The sequence below is a fragment of the Hypanus sabinus genome, chromosome 8 (genome assembly GCF_030144855.1).
Source record: "Hypanus sabinus isolate sHypSab1 chromosome 8, sHypSab1.hap1, whole genome shotgun sequence".
NCBI lineage: Eukaryota > Metazoa > Chordata > Chondrichthyes > Myliobatiformes > Dasyatidae > Hypanus > Hypanus sabinus.
Window position 1 is genome coordinate 101,285,373 of NC_082713.1, and position 24,629 is coordinate 101,310,001.

General features: G+C 43.8%; 1 long non-coding RNA gene across 1 annotated transcript in view; it reads left to right on the forward strand.

Moving 5' to 3' along the window:
• The window catches only part of LOC132397787 (uncharacterized), a 138,926-nt gene extending 114,996 nt beyond the window's left edge, over positions 1–23,930 (forward strand). Inside the window, exons 2-3 of the long non-coding RNA XR_009513446.1 lie at positions 18,062–18,139; positions 23,912–23,930. This is a non-coding gene — a long non-coding RNA (uncharacterized LOC132397787). The remainder of the gene's footprint in view (positions 1–18,061; positions 18,140–23,911) is intronic.
• The last annotated feature ends 699 nt before the right edge of the window (positions 23,931–24,629 follow it).

Genomic DNA, 24,629 nt, shown 5'->3' on the forward strand with positions numbered 1-24,629 from the left:
AGAGTGGTCGGATTTGGAATGTCTAATTAGTTCACATCCCCCGGTGAATAGTGAGAATTCTGAGATAGTGTATGCCCTTACTTCTCTGGTGAATAAATGGAAAAATCTGATTCAAAGTCCCAGCTATGGCAGGCTCTGCCTATTCTCTGGGATAATGCCCACCCCTAAAGGGGAGGAGGAATATGAGATGTGGGCAGAACGGACCTCTCAGTTGTTAGATGAGTGGCAGTGCTCAGATGATGAAAAGCGACAGAGGTTGTTTGAAAGTTTGAATGGGCAGGCCGCTGACGTGATAGCTGTCAGGTTAACTTATCCCATAGTGGTAGCTGTCAATTATCTGCAAGCACTGGACAATGCGTTTAGTCCGACTGGAAGCCTAAGGGAGCTCCTGGTGGGGTTTCAAAATGTGTGTCAGGAGAAGGGGGAGAAGCTTTCTGCTTTTATTTTTCGACTAGAGAGGCAGCTGAATTGCTTGCGGTGCAGAGGGGTCATTCAGGCAGCTGAGGTGGGCCAGTTAAGAATGGACCAGATAGACGGGGGCACCAAGTCCCATGACCTGATTGCTTTGTGTGTCCGATAGGGGTCCCCTGCGGAGAGGTGACCGCAGATAGCCTACCCCGGGGAGCCGTAGAGGAGATTGTGGCAGAGTTGAGACCAGAGATATGTCGGCTGTTATCAGCGAGTGTAAACACCCCCCCCCCAAATGATGAAGCTGATGCAGGGGGGTGGCAGATCCCCCAAGGGGACGAACAATGTGGAGGGCTGCTGGCAGCAGGTGTCACGCCAGAAGGAGAATGAACCCCTGGGTACCTCAGCAGGGAGAGTCGTTGGGAAACTTAGAGGAGACCCAGGGCGCGAACGGTCTGTTGTCTCTGGGGGAACATGTTCCCAGCAATGTACCAAGGAACTCCCAAAAGCAAAAGACCCTATTCCTGAAGGCTTAGTGGGACCACGCTCCAGTGTGTCGCTACAGATAGAGGATATTTATGTTAAAGCCATACTCGACACCGGGTCGCAGGTCACGTTACTGTACCATTAGTTTTACAACCGGTATCTGAAGCATTTACCATTGACACCATTCAGTGCACTGGAGATCTGGGGCCTCAGTGCCGGTGATTATCCATACGATGGTTATTTGTCAGTGAAACTGGAGTTCTCGGAGGCTGAAATGGGAGTGTCTGAGGTTCTTGATACAGTGGTGCTGGTTTGTCCAGACCCTGTTGAGCAGGGCAGCATTTCAACTCCTGTGGATCCCAACACCCCTCTTGAAGGGGGCAAAATAGCGGTGCGACCCAGCTTGCAGCGGCCACTCCGGAGCTGATTATCTGTTATTTGTGAAGTGGGGTGCCTTGCACAATCATAATCAATTGAAAACAGACGTGGGAGCATGGAGGAACATCTGGAAATCACCAGGAAGACCTTCTTCGTTGCTGCTGCTGTGAGGTCCAGGTCTCTGCTGGGAAGAACAGGCCCCCAGTCCTCGGGGTCGCGTTGCCAATGGCCATTGGCTGGGGCATCGTAATACGCTCGGCAGAGGATGGTGCTCGGAGAAGCTGTGCCGTAGGGGATGGTCGGAGGCTCGGAGGTTCGATGGATTCCAACTCCACTGCAGTCAGGTCGCTTTCAGTAAGTGCTGCTTCTGCAAGGCTGAGTCCAACGGTGCCGTGGAAGTCCATAGCGGGGGTATTTCCCTTCTGTCACCTGCGTGGGATGATGAGTGAATCAGGACCCTGAGGACTTGTGGAAACTGTGTGGTGGTTTCTTTCAAACTTATAGTCTTTTAACATCTTTGGACTATTTTTACTGTGCCTATGGTCTGTTCTTTTTTATCAATTATGGTATTGTTTGCACTGTTGTAACTGTGTGGTTTTGAGCAGGTCTTGGAGCTTTAGTTTTTGGTCTTGTTTTGTCTGGTGGGATTGGAGCTCCTTTCCAGGGAACGCGCTAAGACGGTAGCGCAATATTAATACGCAGCAACCTCTCCGGACTCTGGATTAGGGATTGCCAAACGTTATGCGGATTTTCTGGTGTAGTCTGTTTTGTCATGTGCTTTTGTGATATCATTCTGGAGAACGTTGTCTCATTTTTTAACTGCATTGCATTTGTGGTTTCTAAATGACAATAAACTGAATCTGAATCGGAATCTGAATCTGTGAGGAGGCTCATGGGGAGTCTGCAAGGAGAAGTCGATTGAGAGCTTTTTGGGGACGTTGTCCGTGCACCCAGTGTTTCGGGCTGCTTTTGAGGAAGTGCGTGGCAGCAATGGGTCGGATAACGACCTCAGGCGAGGGACTGTGTGCTTCACCCAGTCGAAGCCAATGGTGGTATGGCCCGGAGAAGTAGCAAGAGTGATGGGGACCCCGAAATTTCCCGGAGTGCTTGAGGATGAAGCCCTCTTGGTGGATGCTCTGGAAGAGCATGAGAGGGAGTCGGGATTTCCTGCTGGGCTACTGGGGAGGCCCGAATTGCAGAAGCCCTCGGTGAGCAGGATGGCAGTGATTGTCAGGAACACTACGAAGAGGGAGGTCACCTTCAAGTGGGGGATGCCCCTGGTGCATTTATTCCCAGTGACGGTAATGGCTAGTGCCCCCATGAGGTACGCCGGGGAGAAACAATTGGAAAAGGGGGGAAAGTTGACAGCTGAGTCATTCAACTTCAGGGACTCCCCTGTGCTGCCAGGTTGGAAAAGGAGGCTGGTAGGGAAGACGTTGAAGTAGGAAGGTATCTTTTCCATTGGGAAATTTGATGTGAGCTGCTCCAAGAACACTCGTCACACTATCCAGGTGACTGAGAGAGGTCACGGCAACTGGCCCCTGCAGACATGGAAGACACGTGGCAGCACTTGTGCAAGTTGAAGGAAGCTGGAATCATCGCTGAGTCCCAAAGCCCTTGTGTGTCCCCAATAGTGGTCCGGAAGAAGAACTGGAAGGTATGCATGTGTGTGGACTATAGGACTCTGAACAGGCGCACCGTCCCCAACCAGTATACAGTCCCGAGGGTCAAGGACGCGCTGGCCTGTCTGAGTGGTGTGAGGTAGTTTAGTGTGCTGGACTCGAGGAGTGGATATTATCAGATCCCAATAAGTAAGGCCAACAAAGAGAAAACGGCATTTATATGTCCCCTGGGAATCTTCCAGTTTGAAAGGATGCCCCAGGGCATATCGGGAGCCCCTGCAACCTTCCAGTGTGTCATGGGGAAGATGGTGGGGGATATGAACTTGCTTGAGGTGTTGGTGTATTTGGATGACCTCATAGTGTTTGGGCCCAACTTGGAAGAACATGAAGCAAGGCTGCTGAAAGTGCTTGGCCTCCTGAAAGCTGAAGGGTTAAAACTTTCCCTGGACAAGTGCCAGTTTTGCAAAACGCCTGTTAGCTATGTTGGACACACAATCTCACGGATGGAGTAGCTGCAGACCCGGCTAAGATAGAAGCAGTGAACACATGGCCAAGGCCCCAGACTGTGAGCGCTCTGTGCTCGTTCTTGGGTTCTGTGGCTATTATCAGAGATTAGTGAAGGGCTATGCTAAAGTGACTCAGCTTCTGTGTGGTTACCCTCCCTTGGGGAAGAAAGGACAGGAGGGGGGAGTATATCTAAACCTGTCGGAGCCCTTTGGACAGAGGTGGGATGTAAAATGTGAGGAGGCTTTTCAGTCTGTGAAGGAGCTGCTGCCCCAGGTGCTGGTGCTGGCTTTTGTGGACCCCCTGATCGCCGTGTGTACTACACACAGATGCTAGCCGAGAGGGTTTAGCAGGCGTCCTGTATCAGGAACAGGGCACTGGGTTGAGGCCTGTGGTGTTCATCAGCCAGAGTTTGTCATCCTCCGAGAGAAACTATCCCACGCACAAGTTGGAATTCCTGGTGTTGAAATGGGCAGTGTTGGATAAGCTGAGTGACTACCTCTATGGGGCCAAGTTTGAGGTGAGAACGGACACCCCCCCCCCCCAATTTATATCCTGAACTTGGCAAAACTGGATGCCACAGGCCATCGGTGGCTGGCAGTGTTGTCTGCTTATGATTTCAGCCTGAAGTACCGATCCGGGAGCCGGAACATTGATGCGGATGCTTTGTCCCGACGAGCGCATGTGGGACTGGACAGGGATGAGGAGTAGGAGAGTGTTCCTGCCCCTGGGGTGAAGGCCATGTGTCATTTTGCCATCACAGTGAAGGCAGAGGAAAAGGAGAGGCAGGGTCGAGCAGTGGATCAAATTGGAACTTCTGATGATACTCTGCCCCACGTTTACTCTAACCTGACGGCGCTGAAGACAAATCAGCTGCTGGAATTCCCCAGAATTGAGTTCTGGAGAAGTGGCAGCGGCTCAGCGAGATGATCCGGCCATTGGCACTATTTGGTCTGCCGTTGAAAGGGGAGACATGGCTCAGGCAGAGAAGACAAAACACACCTCCATTAGTGAAAGAATGGCCTCAGTTGGAGTTGAAGAACCAGATCTTATACCAGGTCACGTCACCCCCAGACCGATCTCAGCATTGCCTGCTGGAGAAGTATTCGAGGATTGCGTTGAAGTCACTTCATGATGATTCTGGGCATTTGGGGGTGGAAAAGACCTATGGAATGCTCAGGGACTGATTTTACTGGCCCCGAATGAAGTCAGAGTTTGAAGAATACTGCAAGCTGTACATTCACCACATATGGCGGAAGACACTGCCTACGCGGGCAGCTCCCCCGTCCCACTCACAGACCTGGTGTGTATGGATTTCCTGTCCATAGAACCCAACACCAGCAACACGGTGAATGTCTTAGTCATCACCAGATATGCTCAGGCTTTTCCTACCTGGGACCAGAGGGCAACTAAGGTGGCAAAAGTGTTATGGGAGAAGTATTTCATTTATTATGGCCTTCCCTGGCAGATACATAGTGACCAGGGATGGGACTTTGAGAGCAGACTCATCTATGAGTTATTGGGCATGCTACAAGTTGAGAAGTCCACAACCACAACCTATCATCCGCAGGACGATCCTTAGCCTGAGAAGTTTAATCGGACCTTGCTAGACATGCTCGGGACCCTGGAGATCAGCAAGAAGAGCAGGTGGAGTCAACATATTGGGCATTTGATCCATAGTTACAACTCTACACGAAATGAAGCTACCGGGTACTCGCCATATTATCTGATGTTTGGGTGCAGGGCGAGGTTGCCAATTGACCTTTGTTTTGGGACTGACGAGGGTGACTTACAACCAAAGCCTTATCTGAGGTATGTGTCTGATATGAGGAGAGAGCTGAAAAAGGCTTTTGAATTGACTGGGGTTGCGGCCGCCAAGCAGAATCAAGGAAATAAGAGGAGGTACGATCAGAAAGTGAGGATCTCTGAACTCCTGCCGGGAGATTGGCAAAACCCCCAGTTTTCCAGGTGAAACCAGAGGAGGGGATTGGGCCTGTCAAGGTTCTCCATCGGAATGACCTGTTGCACTGGGACAAGAGGTGCAGGTAGACCCAGAGCCCGACTTGGACCCTACACCTAGTAAGAGGACTCTGCGAAAACACGGGGCGACTGCAGGGCCCACAGTGGGAGAGGCTGGGCTGGGCCCCACCCCTGAGAGGGATACTGATTCGGAGGATGATGATCTGGATATGTGGTACATGCTGCCCTTTGCTAACTCCCCATTGATTGAGGAAGAGACTCCTGGCCCTCCTCCCAGGTCAGGTGAGGTGGAGGGGGCTATCTGTAGGCAGCCTGGATTACAGCAGGACCCTGAAGCAGAGGAAGCAGGACCTGGACATGGGAAAGAGGGCTCTGCGTTGCAGGGGGACACAAGTGATAGGTCGGGGGAGGACTCACCAAGTGGGCCCAAAGTATCCCCAGCAGTGTCTGAGCCTGAGGAGTTAGGTGAGGGGGTACGGAGCTCTCAGAGAATTAGGAGACCACTGGATAGGTTGGCCTACATAGCACATGGGGAACAGGATGTGATCTCTACTGGTTTGGGGAGCTATGTCACTGCCTTTTGCACCTGGATTGGGCTTTGTGTTTTGCAGGAAGGGTTGTTGAATTAACTCGAAGTCATGAGGACATGGCTAAATTTGGTGCTGGGGGGGGGGAGTATAACACACTGTAAGGTTTCACTGCTAATGCAATGGGTTTTTTTTTGTAATGTTCACTCCTGAAGTAACGGTTTCTCTGTAGCAGCAACGTTTAGGTTATGGCTGGAGATAACCGGACTGTTCATGCATGTGAGCCAATCAGGATTTTGTTGCCCTGTCTTGTGATTCTGGAAACAGTTTGATTTCCTGGGCTTTTGCCAGAAAGAGAGAGAAAAAGATGAAGAGAGAGAGAGGGATGAAGAGAGAAGATGCGAATGGAGAGAGTTGGTAGACCGCCGGACGGAGTGGACTCGGAGCGAGGGTCCGAAGGGCAGCGACGCTCGAAGGAGGTCGATGGGGACCGATCAGCCTATGAGCGATCTCCAGCTTTGTGTACAGATTGTTTAAAAAGATTTAGGCCCTTTTTTTAAAATGTATTTTGTTTCTCTACAACCATATAGTCAAAGTAAGAGTTATAAAGTGTAATCACATATTGTGTACTGTTTAAAAACGCAAACACGAGAAACTCTGCAGATGATGGTAATTCAAGCAACACACACAAAATGCTGGTGGAACACAGCAGGCCAGGCAGCATCTATAGGAATAAGCACTGTCGATGTGTCGGGCCAAGACCCTTCGTCAGGACGAACTGAAAGAAATGATAATAAGAGATTTGAAAGTGGAAGAGGGAGGGGGAATCCGAAATGATAGGAGAAGACAGGAGAGGGTGGGTGAAGCTGAGAGCTGGAAAGGTGATTGGCAAAAGTGATACAGAACTGGAGAAGGGAAAAGATCATGGGACGGGAGGCCTCGGGAGAAAGAAAGGGGGAGAGGGGGAGCACCAGAGGGAGAACACAAAATGCTGGTGGAACGCAGCAGGCCAGGCAGCATCTATAGGAAGAAGCACAGTCGGCACAAAATGCTGGTGCTCCCCTCCCCCTTTCTTTCTCCCTAGGCCTCCCGTCCCATGATCCTTTCCCTTCTCCAGCTCTGTATCACTTTCACCAATCACCTTTCCAGCTCTTAGCTTCACCCCACCCCCTCCGGTCTTCTCCTATCATTTCACATTTCCCCCTCCCCCCACTACTTTCAAATCTCTTACTATCTTTCCTTTCGATTAGTCCTGACGATGCATCTCGGCCCAAAACATCGACAGTGCTTCTCCCTATAGATGCTGCCTGGCCTGCTGTGTTCCACCAGCACTTTGTGTGTGTTGTTTGCGTAGTATTTGTTATTTCGAGATACTGACTTGTAACAGCAGACACATCATGCAGCATCCACCCAAACCAGATTTATCAACCCCTATATTAAGCCGCTAGGCCGGGGTGGTCAACCTTTTATATTGCATGCATCAGTTTTTTTCATGTACAAGTTCAGATGTGCCATACAATTCTTGTACCCCCATTCAGTTCTTGTAAAAATATGTTAATATAGACATATTTAGCATTTTTATATGATATATTGATTTAATATAAAAACAAGATGAGCATTACTTACCTTAATGAGACTTTTAACAAATATATTTTGTCCTCTTTTGATTTGTTCCTTTTTCTTAATCACATATTCTTTCCATAACTCATACCCAAGCACTAGCTTCAGTTTTCCATCTACCTCAGTCTGATTTTGTGTTTTATAGGTCTATTAAGATCATGTCTTCTATTATATGAGAAAGTGTTTTCACAAACAATGCACAACGGTTTTCCTGACGGACTCGCTATAAATAAGGACTCATTTTCCCACTGTTCATTGAATTCATGCTTACTATCACTTTCTGCTTTTCTATTGCTTATTTTCTTTTGCACTGTGATGGGTAACTGAATGTAAAAACAAGGCTTAATTTTCAAAAAAGTACAAAACTGCAAGCATTCACAAAGGACGAACAAAGCACAACTCCGTAGTGCACGAGTGTCAGTTGTAAACTGACTGGCAAAAACCTGCGACGCACTGCTGTTGCAGACGCCTGGTGCCTCAGGATCAAACAAGTATCAAACGTGTATTGAACAGTTATGGAACAACTGCAAAACAAAAGTCTTCCTTTCCTAGTTTGACTCGTTGAACACTATTTTTAAATTGAAAGCAGATTAATGTGAAAGAAGATAACATTCACCAAAAGATGAGCACAAAATAATAAAATTGCTAAAAATAATTGCTAAGTTTTAGATTTATTCTCAGTAAAACCCATTCCTAGCTCTAAGCTACTTGAATTCCTGTGATTTTTTTCTACAAATCAGTTTTTGGTTAATACTTTTTGCATGAGTAGGCTTACTTTTTTATTATTATCACTGGGGTGCAACGCACCACTGCTGGCACATGTGCCATAGGTTGGCCATCCCTACAATAGGCAAAGCAAGTGTTACATGTTATTATGTTTTATTTTATTTTTTATTATTTGTTTTTCTCTGTGCTAGATTATGTATTGCATTGAACTGCTGCTGCTAACAAATTTCATGCCACATGCCAGTGATAATAAACCTGATTCTGCTTGATTGAATGAGATGCCCATTGGCCATGTTGAACCAACCAGGAGGTGGTGAGGTAAGCTTTTTAGGACCACCTTTTCTAAGTCTATCTCCATCCAGAGCAGGCAGTGCTATCCCTGAAGAGGGCTCTTGGTCACCCAGAGGGCTTCTGAATGCTGTTGTTGCTTCCAGTCAACAGATAGATAGATAGATGGGTCTGAGCCGCCTCCAGACAGAGTTGAGACTGCGACTCCCAGTGTCATCCAACACCTGTTGTTTCACGCCTTCTCCATCGCTGTCAGACTTTTCTTCCCATCTGCACTCCATAAGTTTATAGTGAGGATCGGTGTGCGTGGATCGATTCCACTCTTTAGGCCGGGGGACATTCCACAATGGCGCAGCGAGCTGCGAAGACTACGGCAACTGCAAGGCTGTAGGTTGAGGATCGGAGTTTTCCTTCTCCAAGTCAGACTGCCCAGCAGAACTAAAGAGTCCCATTTACACGGGTTTGGAATCAGAGTTGTCCTTCTGTTAGATTGGCTGCCAGCCAAGGCTGATGTGCCCAGCCTGCCTGCCCAGTTATACCGCTGGACACCCGGTCGCACCATGACATAGCAAACTCAGTAAGGACAGGGACACCACGTGAAGGTGCTGCTCTGGGCACAGTAGTGTAGGAGAGGCCAATGTGAGTGATCTCCTGCACGGCAAGCCCACCAGAGATCCTATTGTGATCATTATGCCTGAAAAGGAGAGGCCATAGAAGATGTTTTACCTTCCTCAGGTGAGCAGGACATCTAGCCCAGGCCTTAACTGTCCCACATATTAACCACAGAAATATCCCTGGATTGGAAGATGATTGGCCCAGTCTGAAGAAGTACAAATAATTTTCACTACCTCACTTTCTCTTTGCCAAAGAGTATCTCTTTCCTCTGATGCCATTTTGCTGCCTTATGAAGTCTAATTTCTTCACTCTGATATAAGGAAATAAAGGGGCAAATTATTATCTAAATGGGGAGAAAATTCAGAAATCAGAGGTTTAAGAGACTTGGGAGTCCTCGCACAGGATTCCTGGATGCTAACTTGCAGGTTAAGTTGGTGGTAAGGAAGGAAAGTACAAAGTTACATTCATTTTGAGGGGACCAGTATATAAACACAAGTATGAAATGCTAAGGCTTTGTCAAATATTGATAAGATCACACTTAGAATGTGGGGAGAAGTTTTGGGTTCCTTATCTGCGAAAGGATGTGCTTGCATTGGAGGGGGGCCAGAGGAGGTTCACGAGAATGTTCCGGGAATGGAAGGGTTAATATATGAGGAGCATTTGATGGCTTTGGGTCTGTACACACTAGATTTTAGAAGAATGAGGGGGGTTCTCATTGAAACCCATCGAATATTGAAAGGAGTGGATAGAGTGGATACGGAGAGGATGTTTCCTGCAGTGTCCAGGACCAGAAAGGATGTCCCTTTAGAACAGGGTTGAGGAGAAATTTCTTTACCAGCAGGGTGATGTATCTGTAGAATCCTTTGCTGCAGACAGCTGTGGAGGTCAAGTTATTGGGTATATTTAAAGCAGAGTTTGATATGTTCTTTATTAGCCAGGGTGTCAAAAGTTATGAGAAGAAGGCAGGAGAATGAGGACGAGTGCGAAACTAAATCAGCCATGATGGAATGGCAGAGCAACCTTGATAGCTGAATGGCCTAACTTTGCTTATAATCTACAGTCTTCATCCTGTATGCTTGAGACCATACCCCCAGAAAGCTCGAACCATAACGATGCAACATTAAACTGACTGGAATTGGTACAAACATACTATTTAGCATGATATGTGCTGATGCATTTTGATGTTTAAATGGTGATTTATGTCATCATCTGAAAGCAGCCTTTCTGCAATATTTTTATGATGAAGCCATGATGAAAACCTTCAACAAACACTTTGCAAATAAAACTATGTTTTAAAAGTATTTACTATAAATTTTCAAGAATATATTCAGTCAGTGAATATCAGTATAAACATGTAGATGTATTCAGAGCACAGTTGGAACTGCACAAGGCAGCTATCTACATCCATATAGTCATTATAGACATCTCCATTTCTGGCATATTTATGACCTATTCAATATATATGGAAGCACTTTATGGAGGTCAGTGTGCCTGGGTGCTTGCTATCATGACTGCATTACTCAAGACTAACAAGTGAGTTATGGGCAGCGTCAGAAATGGAAATTTGAATGCCTACAGACTATCCTATTTACTGTTCATGCAAGCAAAGTTTAAAAATGTAATCACTTGACATTTAAACCTTGGAAAGATATGGAAAAATGTGAAATTTTGCCAAGCTCACGTAGCACCACAAAATCCCTTTGTCCTGCTCTTTATCATCTACTGGTAGTTGCAATGCACTCTGCACACTTTCAGAATGGCTAATTGTTTCTGCTATTAGATGGTACCATGCCCTCGCCTTTAATAGAGTGTTGATATGCAGTTAAGTGTGTAGGATGAGCCAAATTATTCAGTTTCGAATGTGATGAATACACTGCCTAATGCATATGCATTTAATGCAGAATGTGTGAGAAACAGATTCCTCACACATCTAGAGTATTTAGGGCTTCATTTGAGGAGCACGCTTTGAAATTAGTAATTTTACTGAATTCTCTGACTTTTCTTTTGGGCTAAATACTAAGAAGTGATAAATGTCACCAACAGACATCACAGCCAAGCAATTGCTTTGAAATTCGTCCCAGGTGATATGATTTAGGTTAGTAACATGGCTTGGCACACATTCTCCTGGAGTCAGTGCTAGACAAATGCAGTGTATTGCAATGAAAACATCGTGCACTTTAGTGCTACTCATCGGGGATCAATTTCAAGGTAAATATTCCTAGATTCACTTTTCATGTTCTGAGTTAAATGTTGATGCAGTGTCGCAATCATTCTTCCTTTAAAATCAACCGCAAGATTGTCAGATTTGTAGTGAGAGGTTGGTCATGGCTAGAATCAACTCTAGCCTAAACAAGGTCCTGGACCTGCCACGATTTACCTATCACCACAATAGGTCTACAACAGACATGATCTCACAGGTTCTCCACTCGGCCTTGGATCACCGGACAATGGCAATACCTATGCCAAGCTGCTATTTATCGAACCTAGCTCAGCGTTCAACACAATCATGCCCTCAGTACTGCTCAACAAGCTCTGAAGCTTGGGCCTTCATTCATCCTTATCTCTAACTGGATCCCTCGACTTTTCCTCACTGTCAATCAACACTGGTGCACCACAGGGATATGTGCTTAGCCCACTGCTCTACTCTTTCTACCCCTATGACTGTGTGGCTCAAGTGTCATCAAGTGTCATCAATAAATTTACTGACAACACAATTATTGTTGGCAGAATTTCCAATGATGATAAGGAGGTGTACAGGAGAGAGAGATCAGCTGGATCAGTGGTGTCACAACAACAACCTTGCACTCAGCATCAGAGAGACCAAGGAACTGATCGTGAACTTCAGGAAGGAGAAGTCGAGGGAACACAAACCAGACCTCATCAAGGGATCAACAGCGGAACAAATCATCAATTTCTTTTATGCTTTGTAACTCAAAAACATTAAATTAATTTGAAAGGAAAAATGAGAGTCTGAAATCTGAGTCTTAGAGCATTTTTTACTTTAAGCAAGGTGCACATGCATCACGTGGTGGTGTGATAACGTATAGCATTTACAGTAACCCACAATGCAATTTGTAAACAGCAAAGAATGCTTAGTCAAACAATACTTTCACAGTATTACTCAAATATTAACACACAACACATCTTCCTACTTAGATATAACCAACTCAATAGAGATGCATCTCAACTATATACACAGTAAAAAAGAAGAATCTATTGCTCCACTGACTTATATGATGTATAAACTCTTCTTGGACTTCCATCTGGGTACAGGTGTCAACTTTAACCATTATTTCAACAACAAACTCTGCTAATCTCATCATGGACGATGGCTAGGGAGGTCTAGTCCGATGGTATACATACTCAATTTCTGTCCTTCCTGATTGGTTAGTCCTCAACCAATCAGACTTCTGCTGTCCCACTTTGTTTAAAATCATATTCCAATTCTTACTTAAAGTGAGATCTTTGTCTTTATTAAGATTCTTATCTTTTAGCCTTATTTCAGAATACTATATAATACAACTCCTATGTAGACATCCACAGAACTGCAAATTTAAAATTTTCCCATTTAGGTCTTAAGCTATAGTCATGTGTGGTGTGATAATGTCTTTCCTGACAAGGGAGGTCACTGCTTGGAAATGAGACTTGTGGCTGCAAAATTAATCTCAGGTTCTGGGGCCTCCTCCATGGTAGTTGCAGAAGTTGACACTGAAATGGCAAGAAGTGGTTCTGGCAGCTCGGGGCACCTTTCATCTCCTTTTCTCAGCTTTTGTCTCTGGATCTGTCAATCCTCTCCTGGACCCAGCTTCCCTCTTTATCTCGCTCTTGATTCCAATTTCAATCTCTCCCTATCCCTTCTCTGCTTTTCAATTTCTTGTTTTTCTTTATCTTCCTTCCTTTTACTTCTTCCAGTTTTTTTGTGAGTATGTCTGAATTTGTTAATTTCTCAAGAAATTATATTTTGTTTTATCCTCTTCCATTTCCATGGCACATTTTTTCTTTCTAGTTTTCCAGTTTTCTTTGTCTCATGGCTATCTGTGGGAAGACAAATCTCAGGGTTGTATACTGTATACATTGATAATTAATGTACTTTAAATCATTTGAATCCTTTTAGTTAATGCTTTTTTTTGAAATTGCAACTTCAGTTTTTATTTTTTTTCTCTTCCCTGTGCAGTTCATTCATTTTTGTCTGCCCAACATGCTCTTTGTATGTGTCCTATTTTATTGCATTTTCTGCAAGTTTCTTCTTTAAACCTGCATTGGTCTAGTGTGCGTGAGCTCCTGCCACAACTGTAACACAATTTGTTCAGCCTAGCCATTTTCTGATTAGACGTAGCAAGTTTCTTCACGTTCACTTTCATTCCTGCCTGCATTTAATCTGCTGTTTCCATTGACACGACTATTACAACACCTCTTTTAAATCTAAATTGTGCTTCAGTTAGTGGTCATTTTTCAATGTTTTCTTGTAAGATTCCATGAGATAAATGATTTCTCAGTACATTATTAAGCCCATTACCAAACTGACAATGCACTGACCTTCTTTTCAATTCAGCCATGGACTCCCCTTCTTTTTGATTCTGCTTATGAAACATACAGTATTCTACAATCAACCATGGTTTCAGTTCTAAATGTTCCTGCTTTACTTTCATGATATCAGCAAAGTTTATTCCAGCTGTTTTGGTTGGAGCAGTCAAACTTCTGAGTAAACTGTATGACTTTAAATCCAATACACACAAGAAAATTGCCACTCACTTTTCATCAGCAGTTCCATTTGCTTTAAAATACTGATCAATCTGCTCAGTATTCATTGTTCAGTAAACTGTTGTGTAATCAAATGCCCCAATCTTTCTCTTGTAGTCAGCCACTTTTGTTCTTTTTATGATTATTATCACCCAGTACTCACTGTTTCTGTATCTATGAATTCTTTCATTTTCTGCCTTTTCTTTCATCTTAATTGTGAAGAAAACATGCTGCCCCAAAGAGAAAAATGTACTGTGCTTTTTTTTCTTGCTATGTTTTTTTAAAAACTTGAACATCTCACTGCTCTTCAACAAGTAGGTAGTCATTTCAGGTTTGATTTAAAAATTCCTTATTGCCACTGCTATGTTTTGTAACTTTAAAACGTGAAACTAATTGAAATGAAAAGATGGGAATCTGAAATGTAAGTTTTAGTTTGTTGCTTTTTACTTTAAGTGAGTTATGCATACATCACGTGGTGACATAATGATGTATGCCATTTATGCACTTTTATAGATAACTCGCAATACATTATGTAAACAACAAAGAATTCTTAATCAAACAACTTATTTACAATATTACTGAAATATTACTGAAATATTAAGTACATAACATACAAATTATTGAGTGTCAACATCTCTGAGGATCTATCCTGGGCCCAAAATATTGATGTAATTACAAACAAGGCATGGCAGTAGTTAAATTTCATTTGGAGTTTGAGGAGACTTGTTATGTCACCAAAGACTCCAGCAAATTTCTGCATGTATATCATGGAGATTATTCTGACTGGTTGCTTCATTGTCCATTACAGAGAGGTCATTGCACAGCATTGAAATACTTGTGAGCAGCCCCCAGCTCATCCTGAGGCTGTGTACCACAAACTGCATATTTCACTTGTGTTTTGATGTACACATGATAAATCAGCCTAGATCTGAAGTAGGAGATCCCAGTTTTACAAAAATAGTTTAAAGAAAAGTACAACACAGAAGTACGCCCTTCAGTCCATCTAGTCCATGCCAAGCCATTGAAACTGTTTACTGTCATCGATCTGCATCAGGGACCATAGTTTCCCATATTCCCACTACCATGTACCTATACAAACTTCTCTTAAGCATTGAAATTGAGCTTGCTTTCACCACTTGCGCTGTAAAGCTCATTCCACACTCTCAACACCCTCTGAGTGAAGAAGATCCCCCTCATGTTCCCCTTATACTTCTCATCGTTCATCCTAACCCTTAACCACCTCTGGTTGTTGTCCCACACAACCTCAGTGGAACAAAAACTGCTTGCATTTTCCCTATCTACACCCCTCATAATTTTGTATACCTATATAAAATCTCCTCTCAACCTTCTACATTCCAAAAAATAAAGTCCATGCATGCTCAGGTCCTCCAGTCCCAGCAACATTTGTGTAAATTTTCTCTGTGCTTATCAACCTTATTTACATTTTTCTCAGATACAATACTCCAAATTAGCCCTCACCAATGCCTTATATAACTTCAACATAACATCCCATCTCCTGTACTCACTACTTGGTTTATGAAGGGGAATGTGCAAAAAGCTTTCTTTACAACCCTATCTACCTGTGATGCCACTTCCAATGAATTATGGACCTGTATTCCCATGTTCACTCCTCAATGCCCTACCATTCACTGTGTAAGACCTGCCCTGATTGGTCCTACTGAAGTGCAACATTTCGCACTTAAATTCTATCTGCATTTCTCAGCGCATATTTTTCAGCAGGTCCAATTCCCACTGCAAGCCACGGTAGTCCTCTTCACTCCCACTACACCTCCATCTCGGTGTCATTCACAAATTTTCTGTACCTTCACAGACCCTTGGGATTTGTCTGTCCTGATTTGTTTCAAGTCAGCAAACACCCGCTCCTCTGTAATCTGTACAGGGTCCATAAAGTTGTTGCCATTTTTGTAGAATGGCATTTCTACAGAAATTTTTTTGGGGATTTGCGGAAATTTGTCTTCTGTCACTTGTGCAGAGTAACAGTGGTTTCACATAGTGCTCCACTGTTGTGATTTGGTTCTAATGCAGTCTGTGTAACCTGATGTACAAATGGGGTCTGGCAAATTACCTAAATGCAGGTTTGTGCTTTAATCCTTGTCCAGCAGAAATTGAGATAAAACAAAGTACAAACTTCATTATCTGACTTTCTGTGTTTGTGTGTGTGTGGGTGCGTGAATATGTATGAGTGTTTGTGTGCTGTGTGTGAGTGCGTATGTGAGTGTGTGTGTGTGTGTGTGTGTGTGTGTGTATGTGTTTGTGGGTGTGTTTGTGTATATGTATGTTTGTGAGTGTGTTTGTGTGTTTGTCATTGTGTGTGGGTATGTATGTGTGAGTGCGTGTGTGTGAGCGTGTGTGTATCAGTGTGTACATGTCTGTGTGTGCATGTGTGTGTGGGTATGTGTGAGTGCATTTGTGTGAGTGTGTGTGTGTCTGAGTGTGTGCATGTATGTCTGAGTGCGTATGTGTGTGTCTGTGTGTGTGAGTGTGTTTGTGTGTGTCATTGTGTGTGTGTGAGAGTGTGTGTATGTGTGTGTGTGAACGTGAGTGTACATTTGTGATGTGGTAGCTCTATAAACGTATGCATGGATGCTTATCTATATGGAAAGGTACGTGTGTACATGTGCATGCGTATGTGCATGTGTGTGAACGTTATGTTGCTTCTGTCATGTCTGAATGCCTTTTTGCTGTAAAACTATTAGATAGTTTGACACTTTTACTCTAAACTGCTAGGAACACTGTCGATTTGTCACCTAGAGGCTGTCTAATTCTTATTTCCCATTGAATTTATTGTGAACTAGGAAACCATACAATGATTACATTCATTGACAGCAAATTGAAAACTGACTTTTGTTTTCTTGATGGGATAAGAAAATTAAATGCAAAAGATTCTTCATAACACACCAAGGATTTACTTGGCAAATTAAATCAAAAATGACCTGCATCATTCCAACTACCAAACAAACACATTGTTTCTACTTCGAATACTTTTCTTTCTCCCAAAGAGCTTGGAACATTTTGGTGATTGATTGAATGTTAGAAATATTTGGTGCTTTAACACCCCTGACAGCTGGTTAAGCATGAGGAGGTGATTTAGTCCCTTCCCCACAGATTGCAGTGGGACATGAAGGGTATGGGTCCTCCCCAATTTACAAATTCTGTTCCTATAACTGCTTGCAGCCCAAATTGTTCACAAGTCAGCAAAGGTGAATGTGTGCATGTTTATGTGTCTGTGCATGTCTGTAATGGGGTAGAGGTGGCTGCAGCGCAGGAGGAGATGTCATATCCATTCCACCAGTCTCCCAAATGCCCAGTTGTGTGTATGTGTGCATAATTCAGGCTTTCGTTATCTGAGGGCTGGGAGGGAGAAAGCTGCAAACAGAATTGGACAAGAAATGTTTTCCATTTCCTAGCAATGAAGTTCATAAATAATGTAGTGTTTTTGCTATAAAGTTCAGAACTGGTTTGCTCAATAATAGTTTCCCTTTTCAAGGGGGATATGAGCCCAAGAAGTTGTTGCACACCAAGAGACGGTGCAGGCCATTAATTCTTTCCACACATTTTTATGGGATTGTTTTGATATCTAAACAAACTATAATGGAATTTATACCTGAAAGCTTTTATATCATAATAATGGAACATTAACTCATTGACATTTTGAAAGATTCTGCATGGTCGATAGTTTGCAGGGACTATATCTGCACACTTCATTGCTTATAAGTCAATACTAAGCCAGCAGCACGACACAGTACTGTGTCTGGGGCTCTGCTGTGACTTTCACTGGTAAGTCTAACATGGCAGTTTTTGAGCCATTACAGCAAAGGTGAGAATTTTGCTCTCTTCTAGCCTGCAGAACTCAGAGATAAGCAGTTTTTGGCAATACCAGGTATTTCCTTTGGTAGATCATTTACTGACTGTCTATCTTCGACTGAAGGACGAACAACACACAATTGATACTCACTTGTAGTCATTGTAGACAGTCAGTCAAACACGGAGTTTATTGCCATGCGGAGTTTCCGTGTTTGATCATGACCTGGTCCTCGTACCTTATTGTTTAACTGCACAGAACCTGTACCTGTAACACTATACAGTATTGTGTATTCTACATTTGCTGTTCCCTTCGTACTACCTCAATGTTCTTACATTTTGAAGAGATCTGTACAGTTGGCACACGAAGATTTTTCCTGCATCCCGGTACATGTGACAATTAACAGTTACCAGTCACAAAAGGTATGTTACTCACTTCAAGCCCTCCTCCTCCACCCACCTGGTCTCACTTAGCACCTTCTAGCTTGTACTCCTTCTGCTCCTCCCACCTTCTCATTCTGGCTTTTCTGTCCAGTCCTGATGAAGACTCTTGGCACAAAATGTTGACGGTTTCATGTTTCCCATAGATGCTGAGTTCCTCCAGCATTTTGTGTTTATTTGCCTAGAGATACAGCATGGTATCTGCCCTGCCCTGCCTAACCACCCCCCACCATCTATTTACACACTTCTGACCCATTAACCTACTAACCTGTGCGTCTTCGAAACTGGAGCATCCGGAAGAAACCCATGATGGTCACAGATAGAACATACAAACTCCTTACAGACAGTCATGGGATTTGAACCCGGGTTACTGGCGCTGTAATAATGTTATGTGAACCATTCCACTATTACACTATTAAATGTGCGTCTTCATGAGCCATTACATTATTACATGCTTGTCTGCATTAACCATTACACTATTACACTATCAGGTGCTTCTCCTCATTCAGCCAAGAGGCTTAACAACTCAGATTACAAAACAATTAGTCAAAGTCACCTTCCTTTTGAAATGCTAAGATTACAGTTTGGCCACTTCTTTTCAATACTGAAAATATATTTTATTAAGATACTATGCAGAGTCAGCCTTCCTGGTCCTTTGAGCTGCTTCGCCCAGTAACTCTCAATTTAAGCCGACCCTTATCATGAGACAACTTACAATGACCAATTGACCTAACAACCAGTGTATCTTTGGATTGTGGGAGGAAACCAGAGCACCCAGAGAAAACCCACGTGGTCACCTGGTGCACAAACAAACTGCTGATAGGCAGTGACAGGAACTGAACCCCGGTCACTGGTGCTGTAAAACCTTGTGCTAACTACGACACTAGTGGGCCACCCCCACTTCAAATGCAGCAGATTCCACTTCTACTCTTGGTACTCACATACCTTCTTTCACAAGAAGTTCTCTCAATAGAAACATAGAAAACTTACTGCACAATACAGGCCCTTTGGCCCACAAAGCTGTGTCGAACATATCCCTACCTTAGAACTATCTAGGTTTTACCCATAGCCCTCTATTTCTCTAAGCTTTGTGTATCCATCCAGGAGCTTCTTAAAAGACCCTATCGTTTCCACCTCTACCACCACTGCCAGCAGCCCATTCCACGCACTCACCACTCTCTGCGTAAAAAACTTACCCCTGACAACTCCTCTGTACCTACTTCCAAGCACCTTATAACTACGCCCTCTCATGCTAGCCATTTCAGCCCTGGGGAAAAGCCTCTAACTATCCACAAAATCAATGCCTCTCATTATCTTACACAACCCTATCAAGTCACATCTCATCCTCCATCGCTCCAAGGAGAAAAGGCCAAGTTCACTCAACCTATTCTCATAAGGCATGCTCCCCAAACCAGGCAACATCTTTGTAAATCTCCTCTACACCCTTTCTATGGTTTCCACATCCTTCCTATAGTGAGGCGACCAGAATTGAGCACAATACTCCAAGGGTACTACATAGCTGCAACATTACCTCTCAGCTCTTAAACTCAATCCCATGATTGATGAAGGCCAATGCACCATATGCCTTCTTAACCACAGAGTTAACCTGCGCAGCAGCTTTGAGTGTCCTATGGACTCGGACCCCAAGATCCCTCTGAACCTCCACACTGCCAAGAGTCTTACCATTAATACTATATTCTGCCATCATATTTGACTTACCAAAATGAACCACCTCACACTTACCTGGGTTGAACTCTATCTGTCACTTCTCAGCCCAGTTTTGTCCCAATGTCCCATTGTAACTTCTGACAGCCCTCCACACTATCCACAACACCCCCACCCTTTGTGTCATCAGCAAATTTACTAACCCATCCCTCCACTTCCTCATCCAGGTCATTTATAAAAATCACAAAGAGTAGAGGTCCCAGAACAGATCCCTGAGGCACACCACTGGTCATTGGCCTCCATGCAGAACATGACCAGTCTACACCCACTCTTTGCCTTCTGTGGGCAAGCCAGTTCTGGATCCACAAAGCAAGGTCCCCTTGGATCCCATGCCTCCTTACTTTCTCAATAAGCCTTGCATGGGGTACCTTTTCAAATGCCTTGAAAAAAACAATCTTAGCTTCCTTCTGAAAAGTCTGAGCACTATTAAAATCAATAATATATCCAGGCTGAGATAGACTCAGCAGTGAGAAGGTGAGCCACTCACGGCTTTATATAACAAAAGGGTAACCTCTACTTGTTGATTCTTTCATAAAAATGTCTCTTTGAGATCAGCTGATTATTGGAGAATGCCCCGTCAATCACACTCACTGCAATTGAGTAGCTAAGATTGATTAATTTGCATATAATTCCACTTAATGTTCCTCCACTCACTACTCTGATTTTATTGGAGGCACTGTTGTTGTTCCTTTTTCTTCTTCTCATGAAATAAATAAGTCACAGAATAAATTGTGTTTATGTTTTGTGAGTCATGCATTTACCCCACCTCCAGATCATTGGCGAATGCAGTGTTACCAAATGGCACTCAGCTATAACATTTGGCATCAGCTTGTGGAAACTGTGGGTTACCTAAGATACCTGTAGTCAGTCTACTGGCTTGGTTTTTTCATAATCATTCCTTACGTTCATGCCCCTGAATGTCCATTGTTTTTTTCTACCGTGATTACTTGCTTTATGGAAAGCATTACTTAGCATTTTCAGCATACTGTCTGTAAAAGTGGGCTAATGAAATTGAGATGTGCTTGTACCATTTCTTCCTGCTGATTTTCTTCTTGCAAAAGTCTTAGGCACATGCAGAACTATGCAATACTCTTAGGCACATATAGCTGGGGTGCCTTTGCACAGCACTGCAGTAATTTTATGCATTGCACTGTACTGCTGCAGAAAAAAAATCCAATTTCATGACATAAGTGACTGGTGATACACCTAATTCTGATATGGGTCTCTATTGTGGACTGAGAGTGGGAAGGGGGCAAGGAGAGGGGGGATCATGGTTGGGAAAAGGGGTGATGGAGCAGTAAGCACCAGAGAGACATTCTGTAATGATCAATAAACCAATTGTTTGAAATCCAAGCAACAGACACAAAATACTGGAGGAACTCAACAGGCCAGGCAGCACCTATAGAAAAAAGTACAGTTGACATTTTGGGCCAAGACTTTTCATCAAGGCTTTGCACCCATGCCTTCCCCTGCCCCCAGCACTCCCTCTCTGCCACCTGTCCCACACCCCTCCAGTGACACTCCATCCTCGCCATTCGCATACCCTTTGCCTCCACCATATTTACAAACTTGCTCTCCACTCCACGATGACAAATACAGTACTATGCAAAAGTATTAAGATAATAGATATATATAGAGTGTACAGGACTGTAATATTTCAATAAATGATTATCTGACCCTCAATAGGCTGAGTTAATGCCAATGGTTTAGTAAGGTGATTAAACATTAAGGCTCAAGGCTCTTTCTCTGAGATCTAAACTCCTTTATATGAAGGCAACCTTCCTTTTATCATTTGTGAAAACATTAACTGATAACTTGGCATTATTTCTCTAAAAGCATTTTATGGATGCTTTTTTTAAAGGGACAAGGTGTAATTCAGCCAGTGATTAAGATTTCTGCTAATTATTCGGTATGTATTACCTGGACTAAATCCACTTTATGAAACTCTTCAGAGCAGTATTATAACTCTAAAGTGCGGTTGCTAGGGTAACTTAGCAACTCCCTAACTGAAAATTGCAAACAACGATCTATAATAACATTAATTATTTAGACTTTGCTTATTTTTTGGGAATGAGCAATTCCATTTTTAATGCATCAAAAAAGTATGCAATGTGTTTCATGTCACCTAATCTCCACATCTGAATATTGAAGTTCACAACAGTTTTATAGACCTACATTATGAATTTTGTTCATAAAGTTTGCTATCCTGTTTTTTTTGCCTCTTTCCTGGGATTCTGCTTAATCGCCAGGGCCTATTTTCTTATTATATCACTAGCAGTCTAACCTGGTCCCTTCAACATCAAACATCAAAGTACATTTATTATCAAAGAATTGAAATTTGTCTACTTACAGACAGCTACAAAGTAAGAAACCCGAAGAACCCAATTCAAAAAAAAAGAAAAACCATAACCACTGCACAGAAAGAGAAAAACACACACACACACACACACACACACACACACACACACACACACACACACACACACACACACACACACACACACACACACACACACACACACACACACACACACACACACACACACACACACACCCCCCCAGGCAAGCAATAGATGTAAACGACAACATTCCGAACCACGTTGAGTCCTTAGATCCACATCCTGGATCAGCCAGAGGAGCAGGCCCAAGCCTCAATCTCAGTTTATCAGATTAGGGGGGAAATGGCATGAAACTCTCTGAGACAGCAGCCACCAGAGAGAGGAATGAACATCACAGGAGAGCAAGTGAAAACAGTCCAACCCTCGCCTCCACACTTGCCAGCATTTAAATTATATAGGCACCAGGAAATGCCTTGCTCTTGGACGAGGCCCTGGCAAAGCCCGAAGTTGATCTCGCTCTCACCAAATCCGTTCAGCACTTGGGTGATCTAAGCTAGCACCCGGGTTCAGTGGGCGGGCATGGAAACCCTTCTGCATTGACTGCTCCCCTAATCATTGACTCCAACAGCGACAGCCGTACCAACTCCATCTGCGGCCACGTGTAGAATGTGTTGTGTTCCGGTTCTGTGATACTCCAGTACGGCTGATCTTTCAAATCAGCTTCACCTCCACTTGTTTCTTCATTGTTCACTGTTATAATTGACCATAACTTACTTCAGAAAATGAGTTGTTGGTAATGTTTTCAGTCATATTTCTTGCCTTATGAACTACTAGTAAGCTGTTGCTTTTCAGTAGCACCATCTTAAACCAGAAGCACCAAAATATTGGTCAGGAAAGCACATCAGTGTTTTTAATTTCCGAGGAAGCTGAGAAGCCCTGAGAAACTGAGCATAAGGAATACCTTGAACTCCTACAGGCACACCATCAAAAGTACTCTGATGGGTTGTGTCTCAGTCTGGTATGGAAACTGCTCTGCTCTGGATTGACAGAATTTGCAATAGTAGTGAGTGAGTTACTTCCTTTGCTCCACTCCAGCTTCACCGTGCGTTGCTTCAAGTAGTGCCATCACACATTCCTGCTACCCCGGCTGTTTCCTTTTCTCCCTTCCACTTTAGGAGGTTGAAAGCCCAGACATTCAGACTGAAGAGCATCTTCTTCCCCACTGCAATCAAACTCCTGACCAGTCACCTCTTTCCCATACCCCTTCCCAGTGTAGCTTGTACTCTTATCCCTATTTCCTTCAGTTATTCTCTTATTCTCACTCAAGTATTTCTTCAGACTGTCCAACCATATTTGCTCCACTCTGCCACTTCACACTCGTATTTCATTTATTGTGTATTTATTATTAACATGTACACTGTTTACTCTGTGAACTTCATGTGAATACAACATTCTATTCACATGACAATAAACATCATAAGACCATAAGGCATAGGAGCAGAATGAGGCCATCTGGCCCAACAAGTCTGCTGCACCATTCAATCGTGGCTGATCCTTTTTATCTCTCTCCTCCTCAACCCCAGTTCCTGGCCTTCTCCCCGTAACACATCTCACTTTAATTTAGCTAATCCTTACTGAGCTGGTGGAAAATTAACAAATTATCCTAATCAACATGTTATTTTACTAACAGTTTGAAGAATGGTCTGAGCACATGGGCAATGAGAAGTCAATGGCTTACATCTGCAAACTGCCTGAAGCTATGATCATTAGGCAGCAACACAATAGCAGCAGCATCAAGGTAATACCCAACAAAACCATCAATTTCTTCTGAAGTTCTGTCTGCTCAGTCTCTGCTCTCCCACTGCTCTGCTCTCTCTACACCCATGACTGTGTGGCTAGACGCAGCTCAAATGCCATCTATAATTTTGCTGATGATTCAACTGTTGTGAGTAGAATCTCAGATGGAGATGAGAGGGTGTACAAGAGCGAGATATACCAACGAGTTGAATGCTGTCATAGTAACAACATTGCACTCAATGTCAGTAAGACCAAAGAGCTGATTGTCAGGAAGCGGCCTGGTCGAGGGAAGTGCCTGGTGTGAAAAGTGCTAGTCTTTTTGGCTCGAGAGTCTTCGGCGAGGAGGCTGAAGGAGGAGACTATGCCAGGCACAATTGGAGAGGGTGAAGACATGACCGCTAAGCTGGTTCAGTGTGCTACGTGCATGACGTGGGAGGTCAGGGACACTGATGGTGCCCCCGGCTGCTACAGCTGTGGAAAGTGTGTCCAGATTCAGCTTCTAAAGGAGCGTGTTGCAGCACTGAAGAAAGAACTGGATGACATCAGGTTTATCCGCAAAAACGAGGGTTTTCTGGACAGGACCTACAGTGAGGTTGTTACTCCAAGGATAC